The 11,533-nt window shown below is 32.2% G+C and overlaps 1 protein-coding gene across 2 annotated transcripts in view; it reads left to right on the top strand.

The window, feature by feature from the left end:
- LOC111512334 (uncharacterized) overlaps positions 1 to 11,533 on the top strand; it is a 236,630-nt gene that overhangs the window by 63,917 nt on the left and 161,180 nt on the right. The window lies entirely within an intron of this gene.

Below are 11,533 nucleotides of genomic sequence, written 5' to 3' on the forward strand. Positions count from 1 at the left end.
AATAATTTAAAAACTCACGGTTATCTACTAGTAGGTAATTTCTTGTAATATTACCAGTGCGAGATTTATTAACTTCTGTTTCACCTTTTTTTGACCTAGTTGGCTCTCGGCTCTGTTACTATTTGAATTATTTTTAACTTTACTTTGAGTCGAACAATCTTTGAGCTACTTCAACTTTCAGCTTTTGTATTGTCTGAGATTCATTGAGTAAAAGTAAAATACAGGGTGTAACATAAGTACGTTGAAATATTCTAAGTGGCGTATTCCTAAGATAATTTTAAGGAAAAAGTCTTCATAAACTTGTGTCCAGATATGCTTCTTTTCAGAGATACAGCGTGTTGAAATTGTTTTTTTTTGTTCAGTATAAAAAAAATGTTTGCAAAAAATGAGTTATTTGCACGAAATTTGGTACCCAGGGTTTTTTTGATGTGAGAAATCATAATTTTGTATCAATTTTTATGTTACATCTATAGGGCGCTGCTGCGTACGTAGTCATTATTTATTTCAAATTGCCCTAACTTTTTTGACAGTAAATTTTCAGTACTTTTTATGAAAAAATCATAATTTCCACACCTATTCCAATTAAAAAAAGGCATAACTACTCAATAACGCTGCAGGTAATCGTTTTCGAAATATTTACAATTTTTTATATCATTGCATATTACTCAGCTCTAGGGCGCTATCAAATCAAATCGAAATATGCTTTATTGTCTGAAGATGCATATCTTATTGAGAAAGCTTGGTTGAATTAATCAAACAAACAAATTTACACATATTGGCTATCGCTACTTAGTCATACAAAACTATAAACTATACAATAATATACAATTTCAAGTAGATACTGGATATATGTATGTTATATATTCCAAGCTACGATACAACATGTATATGTAACAAAATAGGATATAAAAAGATATCAGCAACAGTTTGTATTTACCTAGCACAATACAACACTTTACGAAAATAGCCAGTAATAATGTATTTCAACAATTTCCAATAATGATTACATGAACTGTATTGAGAGTCAGACACAAGTCAATCAATCAATCGTGCTTTATTGTCCAAGAAATGTTTATTGGCAAAGCTAGTGAAACTTTATGAAATCAACTTTATGAAGTTTTCGTGAAGAAAAAAATTGTTTCCAATACACTTTGATGTTGAAAATCAATTATCGAACTCAGATTTGCAGGTCACCTCTGAAGAAATTTAGAAATATAAAGGATTCAATGATATATAGGTTACATTTCAAATCTCCATCAGAAACTGAGAAATATTTAGTATTCAAGGAGCTACTACAATATCTTTCATTTTTTTCAACAAATTTGAATTTAAAACAATGGTATGATTTGGAATTGAATAAAATATTGTACAGAATTTCGTTTTCAGTTATGAAATGAAAAAATGTATATATTCCATTAATAGTTTTATGTTATATGCTCTTTTCCTCTATTTGATGATTCATCAAACTTTATCCAAATATTTTCTCAAATGACTTCAAGGCTGTTTGGAAGAATGGAAAACATAAAAAATTCACTTGAGGTTCCACTATTGAGTCTGCGAAATAATTTTCTTCAAATGCAATGGTCAATCACTTCATCATCTATTACTGCAGAAATTGGGAGAACCTACGACCACCAACAAAAAATAGAACTGATGAATTCAAATAACGTTTTCGTGGTCAGTTTCCATTTTATATTCAGTTTTGCGAGATTGTCGAGATTTTTGATAACTCGTCGTTTCGTCAATATGTTTGGTATCTTCAAAAGTACAGACTACTTGATAGTATCGAAGCTTAGAACGCACACCAACATAAGAAATAAATTGTTTTCGAATGTGGTTCAAAACGTTTACCATTGAATCTTGAAAGTGTGTATTGTTAATAATTCATTGATGCAATATATTCTTGCAGATTCCAAATCTGTTAACATGTTTTTAGGTAGTTGACTTCCATATCTCTGACATTCCAAAAATAATTATTCATACAGAAACTTACACTTGAACTGTGGTTCCTGCATCTCAAGGATTTTCATTTATTTCGCATGAAGTGTCCAAACATTCACCAGTAACGATATTATGAACTAGTCATTTTCAACCTATTTTCCGCTTCCCGAACCACGCGATATGCCTGATATTTGGAGAAAGACTGTCTTGATTGTTGAAGGACTTGAAACAAACGGAGGAAAGCCGAAATTATTGATAATTTACCTCGAACTGTTTGCATGAATTTTGGAAGTTTATTGCAACGGTATATATAGAAATAGTGGGTTTGTAGTCGGGGTTTCTGCGGAATAAATTAAGTTGGCATAGTTAAAGGAAACGTCACCTGATCCTACGATATTCCCCTACTGTTTTTCCTATTATGATGGATGAGCACGCGATGGAAAAATATGTGTTGAGGAGATGAAACTATGGCAAATTATTCGGCAGTGGAAAAGATATTAACTTATTTCCCAGTCCTATGTAAATAATATATGTGATGATTGATTCAGAACCAAACCTTTACTTCGACTCATATTTTACTTTTATTATGAGAAAGATATCACAATATAAATCAACAGAAGCGTTCATATATCTTATTTTTACTTTGGCAGAAGTTCTTTAGGTTAATACTTCTTTTGTAAGAATTTTTCAAGAGAATAAGTGCACATGCATTACTCAAAGTAGGTGACACCGACGTTTAATTGATATATTTTCTCAACTTACTCTTGAGACCCTGATCGTTCGCTGTTTAAACATTTTTAAATAATTTTTCCCAAGTCAATATTTTTTTATAAAAAAATTGTACCTGAATCAACTCCAACATGTGAAATTGAAAGGTTGGTGTGAGAATAATCAATTGTTGGGCGGATGTACAAATTGAATATTGAAAAAATTAATGATATATGATTTTATCCAATGTTATTCTAAACTCACCATTTCTGTTATTTCATTCATTATTGTTAGTTTTAACTGCAGAATGTGTAATTTTGGATGTGACAGGGTATTTTATTTCAATTACGAAAACTAGATGTGTAGATTATGCAAAGAAGTAACTTCCACACAAATCGGAAGAAAACGCCTTCCTGAAACAGTTTCTTTCATATAAGCATTGAATTACAAGAAAGAAAAATTCGTTCGAAACACTGAATTATACAAAAAACACCTTGTATTTTATTAGTTCGGACTGCCATTGTCTAATATAATATAAATTGATTTGATAACCCTGAAAAAAATCAAAAAATTAAACGAAAATAACAATTTTATTAAACCAAAAACTGAATTTACAAAGAAATAACATACAACAACAACCAAACAAATTGAAATTGAAATATCAATAAAAGCTGAAGAAATTGAGAAAATTAAAAATATTAACAAAAAATGAGAAAATAAAAATCAAAAGATTTCAAACCAAGTTATGTCACAACGTTTCGATTGTTAGTATTCACCACCTTAAAAAAACGATAAAAAACACCTTTCTCTACTCATTTTGTATTCCAAACATTCGTTATGGAACTGAATCAGATATCAATCACAGGATTTCTACACAAAATACTGAATGAAAGGGGAAAATTTCACTTACATGGAACACTGTCATCCTCACTGGTAGACATCGATGTTTCTCCGTAAGACATCTGCTTTAGGACTCTTCAGTACCAATCTGGATAACATTATAAGAAAAAATACACAATTCATTCATGAATTACGATATGTCATGAAATGAATTTGATCTATTCATGTCATAGATGACATCGATGCTTGAATCCCAGCCAAAAGGAATCTTGTTTAAATTGAAAGGGTTATATTTTTAGGAGTGATTCAAGCGAATGAATATCATTACGATGCCATCAATGACATGAACAAATCAAATGAATGAATGCATGAAGATGAATGAATTGTGTGTTTCATCCCATAATGTTATCCAGATTGGTACTGAAGAGCCCCCTAAGGCAGGTGTCTTACAGTGAAACATCGATGTCTACCAGTGTTCCATGTGAGTGAAATTTCTACCTTTCATTTAGTATATTGTGTAGAAATCCTTTGAATGATATCTGATTCAGTTCCATAACGAAAGTTTGGAATAAAAACTGAGTTGGGAAAGGTGTTTTTGTATAATACAGTGTCCATATGAAATTATATGTTTCGAAAGAATTCTTCTTTCGTGTAATTAAATGTTTATATGGAAGTAGTTGTTTCAGGAGGGGTTTTTCTTCCAGTTTGTGTGAAACTTACTTTCTTGCATGATCTACATATACAGGGTGTTCGTTAAACACATGCTAATATTTGAGGAGGTAATTCTTAGACCCATTTTAAGAAAAAATCTTCCTATGGACGTATGTCCTAAACGCCTTAACTTTCGAGATACAGGGTGGCAAAGTTTTCAAAAATAATCAGTTTTTTAATAATAACTGAGATAATTTTGTAGACATCTTTGGCATATTTGGCACATATGTTCCATGCCTCAAGGCTCATTTTCTGATGTACACAAATTTGTATTTTTTCAAACAGTGGCATCCCTACGGGTTTCGCATTGAATATTTTTGGGGAAAAAGTACTACGCCAATGCTTTCTTTTCAAAATAAAATCATTTTCAAAATCCTCATTTATTTTTCAGAAAATTTGATCTCTTGGTATTTCTTTGTCCAACGCATGATTTTCACTCAAAAAAATAAAAATCGACAGAAAGCAAATTAAGAAATTAGATCAATTCTAAAATGAATGAGAATCTGAAAATTGCTTCATAACGCATTACCAATTCCCTAATGATGTTTGAAAACATAATCTGCAAAAAAATAAATTTTTCACAAAAACGAGTTTTATTTAATTTTGTGACAGTAAGTCTAACGAATAGCACAAATTTGTTAATTAGTAATAATTCCAAAACTGATTATAAAAATTGTTGGAAGTGGCCACTTGCACTTAGTATGCATGCTTCCGCCCTTCTACGCATGGAATTACGCACCCGTTCAAATATTCCCGGCGTATTTTGTATAGTTTCACACGAGGCAACTATTCGCTCTCTTAAATCTTCTAAAGTATTAACGGGAGTTTTATACAAAAGAGTTTTAAGGTGACTCCATAAAAAATCTAAACTGTTGAGATCGGGGGATCTTGCTGAGGTCCTCCGCGACCTATCCAACGATTAGGATAAACTATATTTAAATGGTTTCGGACAATTACACTGAAATGAGCAGGGGCGCCATCGTGCATGTACCATATTCGATTCCTTAACGCAAGTGGCACATCTTCCAATAACCCAGGTAAGTCTTCTTCGAGAAAGTATAAATAAGAACGACCATCAAGGCGTCCTGGTAGAAAAAATGGGCCTATTAGATGATCACCTATAATTCCTGCCCATACATTAACCGAAAATTGGTGTTGGAAATGGGTTTCGGTTATTGCATGAGGATTTTCTTCAGCCCACACATGATTGTTATGGAAATTTTGAATGGCATTCCGAGAAAAATTTGCTTCGTCTGTGAACAAAATTTGTGTCTCAAACTGCGGATTTAGTGCAATACTTTGTAGATATCACTGACTGAAGTTCACACGCTGTGGAAAATCTCTGGGGAGTAATGCCTGCACTCTTGAAATATGGTATGGGTATAACACAAAATCAACCAAAATACGCCAAACAATTTGATGACAAATATCCAGAGTTCTAGAGATCTTCCTTGTACTCGTCTCAGGATGTTCCTCAATTTCTTGCAGCACCGCTTCCTCAATTTCAGGAGTTCTTACTACACGAGGTCTACCTTCCGGAGTCCCTTTCTTGAAACTACCAGTTTCCCCAAGTCGACGATGAATATTTGAAAAGGTGCGGCTATCTGGTAAGGCACGATTAGGATATCTTTCCTGATAAATGCGCCTGGCTTCTGTTGCATTACCATCGGCAAGGCCATATACGTAATGCATTTGCGCCATTTCCGCATTCGTATAATTTACCATATTTACTGATATTCAGAAAAACAGCGGACTACCAAAATAACTTCAATAACACTTCAAAATCAATCAAAACGCGCTGTGACAGTTTTTAACACTAACACCTTACTTTAAACCAACATCAATATTAGCTACTGACGTTTGTGCATACAGAGAATCCGTTTTTTATTGCTATGGTGGGTACGCTGTTTTTTCTGCTTTCAATCTTTAAAAGAAATCACATATCGACAAGAGGTGCAGTATTTCCAAGAGGTGCAGTAAATAAATTCTGCTACATGTCATTTATTCCAGGATAACTAAATTTATGTTTTCAAAAATTATTAAGCGGTGCTGCGTTATGACGTAATTTTTATTGAGAACAGTGCATCTGACAACAAACAAATACCTTTCAGATCCTCAATTATTTTGCAACAAATCTGATCTCTTAGTTTGCTTTCAGTCGATCACGATACCGCATCAGATTTTTAAGGAATTTATCCTTAAGTAAAGCGATTTTTAATTTTTTGAGCGAAAACCATGCGTCGGACAAAGAAAACCCAGCAAATCAAATGTGCTCAAAAATGTATGGAGATTTTAAAAATAATTTTTAATTCAAGATAAAGCAGTGGCGTAGTATTTTTTCGCCAAAAATATACATTTCAAAACTCGAACGTACGCCACTGGCAGAGAAAATTAAAAAAATTGTACATCAGAAAATGCGCCTTGGGGCATGGAACATATGTACCAAATATGCCAAAGATGTCCATAAAATTATCTCAGTTATTATTAAAAAACTGATTATTTTTGAAAACTTTGCCACCCTGTATCTCAAAAGTTAAGGAGTTTAGGACATATGTCCATAGGACGTTTTTTTCCTTAAAATGGGTCTAAGAATTACCTCTTTGAATATTAGCATGTGTTTAAGGAACACCCTGTATATGTATAGATTTATTCCTTTTGAAATTAATTGCTTCTTTCCTTTTTTTGAAAGATTCCACATTATTTTGTGTCAAGATGGAGTAGTAGAAAGTCAAAAACTCTCTTTCCCAAAAATTACTCACTTCTAAAAATATAACATTTCCAATTCAAACAAGATTCCCTTTGGCTGGAATTCAATCAAATAATCGAATGAATGTCATTACGATGTTATCGATGACATGAATAGATCAAATTCATTCCGTGACATAAAATCGTAATTAATGAATGAATTGTGTGTTTTTTTTTTAAATATTATCCTAAGGTAAGTTTCTTACGGCGAAATATCGATGTCTAGTAGTGAGGTTATATGTCAAGCTTTCGGTATAATCCACACCTTTGTCAGGACAACTACAATAATAAAATTATATATCTTGTGAAAAATATATAAATATGGTTCAAGAACATATGAAAAAACATGAAATGATGACAAGTGGGAAAATTCTAAATAATACTCGAATTACTAGATCTTTCAGTAGGCATGTGTGAATTTTTTGAGACTATCAATATCAGTTCTTTTATTCATTGAATGTTCTATGTTATTGATATGTATCATTTCCAAATATATTCTTTCAGTCGTATTGATTTCTCTAAAATATTTGGGTTTCCAAAACTCATTTCATGATCCTCCGAATTACCATTTCGTCTACAGTCGCTCTTATGGGAAGTGATGCGACTACTTAGAGGTCTAGATGTTTGTCCTATATATGTTTTAGAACAATCCATACAAGAAATTTTGTATACCAAATTGGATTTTTGTTTATTTTAAATTGGTGCTTTTAGTTTACTTTATGATTTAGATATAGTAGTGATATTTGTTTTGGATATTTTGAGGGTATTATTTCGGAATACATTAATTAATTTTGGTGTCAATTCTTGAATATATGGGAGCGATTTATATATGAGTGAAGGTATAACGTTGTTGTGTTCAATTTCTTCATTATTTTGAAAGTTTGTCCTTTGATAAAATAAAATTCTGTTTACTAAAGATTTAGGATAAGAATTTTGGATCAGAATTTTACTAAAATTAGACAAACTTTAGTTTCGTAAATCGGGATGGGTAATTTTGATGATTCTATTTTTTAATGATTTTATTAAATTAATTTTAATTTTATTTGGATGATAGGAATGGTAATAAATGAATCTATTACTTGATGTTGGTTTTCTGTACCATTCAGTGATGCTAATATTTTGTTCTGGTCTCAGTAACTTCATATTATGGAAAGAAATGGACTTGTTTATTTTATCTTCAATAATGAACTGGATATTGAGATCATATGAATTGAATGCACTAAAAATTTCTTTTTTTCCATCTGCAGGTATGGTCAGAATCAAATCATCTATAAAACGTTTGATGAATGGAATATGGAAAGATAATTTCTAAATACATTCATGTTTATTCGGAGGATCATAAAATGAATTTTGAAATCCCAAATATTTTAGATAGAGAAATCGATACAACTAAAAGAATATTTTTGGAAATGATACATATCAATAACGAAGAACATCCAATGAATAAAAGAACTGATATTGATAGTCTCAGTAAAATTTACACATGCCTACTAAAATATGATAAAGAAAATGAAAGATCTAGTAATTCGAGTATTATTCAGAATTTTCCCACTTGACATTGTCAGTCAAATTTTGAACAACTGTCATCATTTAATTTTTTTTCTATCTGTTTTTGAACCAATTTATATTTTATTCTCACGTTAGTAAGTTCTCCATATTTATATATTTTTTACAAAATATATAATCTTATTATTGTAGTTGTCCTGACGAAGGTGTGAAATATACTGAATATGTGTATATAATATATACACAGAACACGGAGCGAAACCCGAGAAAACAGCTCATCATATATATATATATATATATATATATACATATATATATATATATATATATATATATATATATATATATATATATATATATATATATATATATATAAACTTCGTATAAACTATACGATCACATTTTCGTCTTCAATCACCATTTCGATCAACTTCTGTTGTTAGTCACGAGTTTTCATAAAGCAATCATAAGTTGGAATCGGAAGCGATTCTCGACAGAATTGGAACAGGAGACCAAAACAAGTGTTTCTGCCAGCTCCAATTTCATGTCTGAGTCTGAGAAGTTCGCCCTGTCGACATCATTATTTGCGAAAACACACAAACATCCTGAAGTTATCTGGAAAGCTTGCAATATATTATATAAGAAATGATTTGGGTAATAATATAATTGAATCAAAAATGCATTAATATTGAGGAAGATTTGAATTGAACCAGCCAGCAATTTGATAGCGGAAAGTTTGTCAGTGAGGAAGGGAAACAAATGTAGTGATGTTTAGAATCAGATGAAATAATGCCATGATCTTCCATTATTTTTCAAACTACTTTTGTATTCTACAGTCAAGAATATCCCAAAAAATTATAGCCTCATGGGCTCATTGCATTTCTGCCTCAACTTTTTCATGAAATCCATTTCAAAAATCGTTGTTTCCTGCACTACTTTGTACCTTGCTGCATATATGTCATATTCTTCTGAACATAATATAGGTTTTTCATGGATTGTTTGCCGCCTGTAATCCAATGCCTTATATTTGCATTGAACAAGACTCTTTTTGTTACATTGCCTGCAGCTGAGGTCTCCGTCGCACAGCCCTATTTTGTTCAGATGTCCTGTCGAAGGACACTGTCCAATAAGTATCTCTGCGAATGTTCAGAGCCGATTCCTGCTTCACTGAAACATTTCTTCAATGGCCTTTTCGGACGGCTCTTTTATAAAGATTTTTCTGTATTTATTCCCAGAATATTTTTCCAGTACTGCTTATTTTTCCAGTACTGCTTATGTTTATTATAGATCCACCTCCAATTCGTTTTCGTACTAAATATTCCGAAGTTGATGGCACACTCATTAGCTTTTTGATTACCTGTGATATTTTGAGTATTCTGGCAACCAGTCAAGATATTTTTGTTCGTCAGTTTCTTCACTTCTTCACGGAATTCACAGACCAGTCATGAAATCACTTTTGGATTTTTCAGTGTCTCAAGTGCAGCCTGGCTGTCTGTGGAAATATGGATCCGCTAATTTTGTTGACGCTTCAAATTTTTGTGTTCTGAACGAATGGATAACTGTAAGGAAGATTTCTTCTTGGTCCTTGGTTCTTGGTTGTTCCACATCCAAATTTTACAGTCTGAATCAACTCTTTCTTGCTTCCATCACTTGATAAAAAGTAGAAGAAATAACCAATAGTTTCTTTGCACCCTGCTTAGTTCGTGAATAGCGGTCGATTGTTTCTGCATGTTCAGGCAACAGACTACGAATGCAGACGTTGACTTGCCCCGACAAATGTATTTTTTCCCCTTCAAGTTGGGAAAGATTTCTGGGATACTGATAAACACTTTCCCCATTTTTGCTGATTTATGAAAATTTTCTCAGATTGCTTCTGAACAAGCATTTTTCAAATGAAAAATCGATTGGCGTCTGCAGTACAATTTTTTACAGACGCCCTATTTTCATTATCATCATATACATAAAATATATTTCACAGGAGGGCCATACTTATCACTTCAGTGCCATAGATATAAGATGAATATCTAGTGTGCTGTTGAAAAAATTAATAAACGAAAACATTTTTCTTAAAAAAACTTTGTAAAACTGGATTCATTATAATTTTCATACGTATTTTCATTCATAAATATATCTGATTTCAAAGAATATAAAAAAAAACAAAAAAATACACTAAAATTAGAGCTGGTTTGTGTACTTTCAATAGGGGAGCCCAAGCGGGGATTTCGGGATTTACTAAAGCACGGCAGATTAATACACAGGGGGATACCTTGTACCTGGTTAAGTACCCCCACCAAATATGAGCCCCTTATATAAGGCCGCCTGTGAGGGATGGAGGATCAGATTAGTAAAAAAAATTGATCGTCAGAAATTCTCGAGCGCGCCAGATTAAGGTAGGGTGAGTTAATTACCTGCTAAAAAGTGTATATTCCAGTAATCTGACAATTTGAGAGTGACGTAAAGAGAGGGGAGGGCAGCAAAGTTGTGAAAAATTAACGTCATTTCGGCATTTTCGAGCGTAGCTGATTTTTTTTTGAAAGAAATAATTCAAGGATAACGAAAAATATATAATCTGACGATTTACGAAAGCCGAAATAACAAAACTTCGTCGATACTTTTCTTCTTATCATCTGAGCTTTTCAACCTAATATGTCTTAATGACGCTCGAGTGAATCCCCATTTTGCATCGTGGGCTCCCCTGCTATTTCAAGTAAAATACTCCCATGATTCAACTAATAATAAAAATTTTATTGAATGCAAATTGTTGAGACGAACGATAGTTTCTGGAAGTTTTTATAAATCTTATATATTATACAGGGTGTAAATTAGAAAACCTCCCACCCTTAATATCTGCCTTCCAGTTAACAATTGAACAATTGAAAGTTTCCCCCTTGACAATGAAATTTACCTGTTTTTTCGATTCCTTATATTGTTTACTAGAAGGAAGATATTAAGGGTGAGAAGTTTTCAAATTGACACCCTGTATATTCACAAGAGCGCAGCAAGTTGAACTATATACTTAGACGAAACCTTCAGTCTTAACTAACAAACAGAAACATTGAGCGGAATAACCTTTAAATATATT

Source organism: Leptinotarsa decemlineata, unplaced genomic scaffold (genome assembly GCF_025532065.1).
Source record: "Leptinotarsa decemlineata unplaced genomic scaffold, Ldec_3_MD MMD2_tig00026299_RagTag_RagTag, whole genome shotgun sequence".
Classification (NCBI taxonomy): domain Eukaryota; kingdom Metazoa; phylum Arthropoda; class Insecta; order Coleoptera; family Chrysomelidae; genus Leptinotarsa; species Leptinotarsa decemlineata.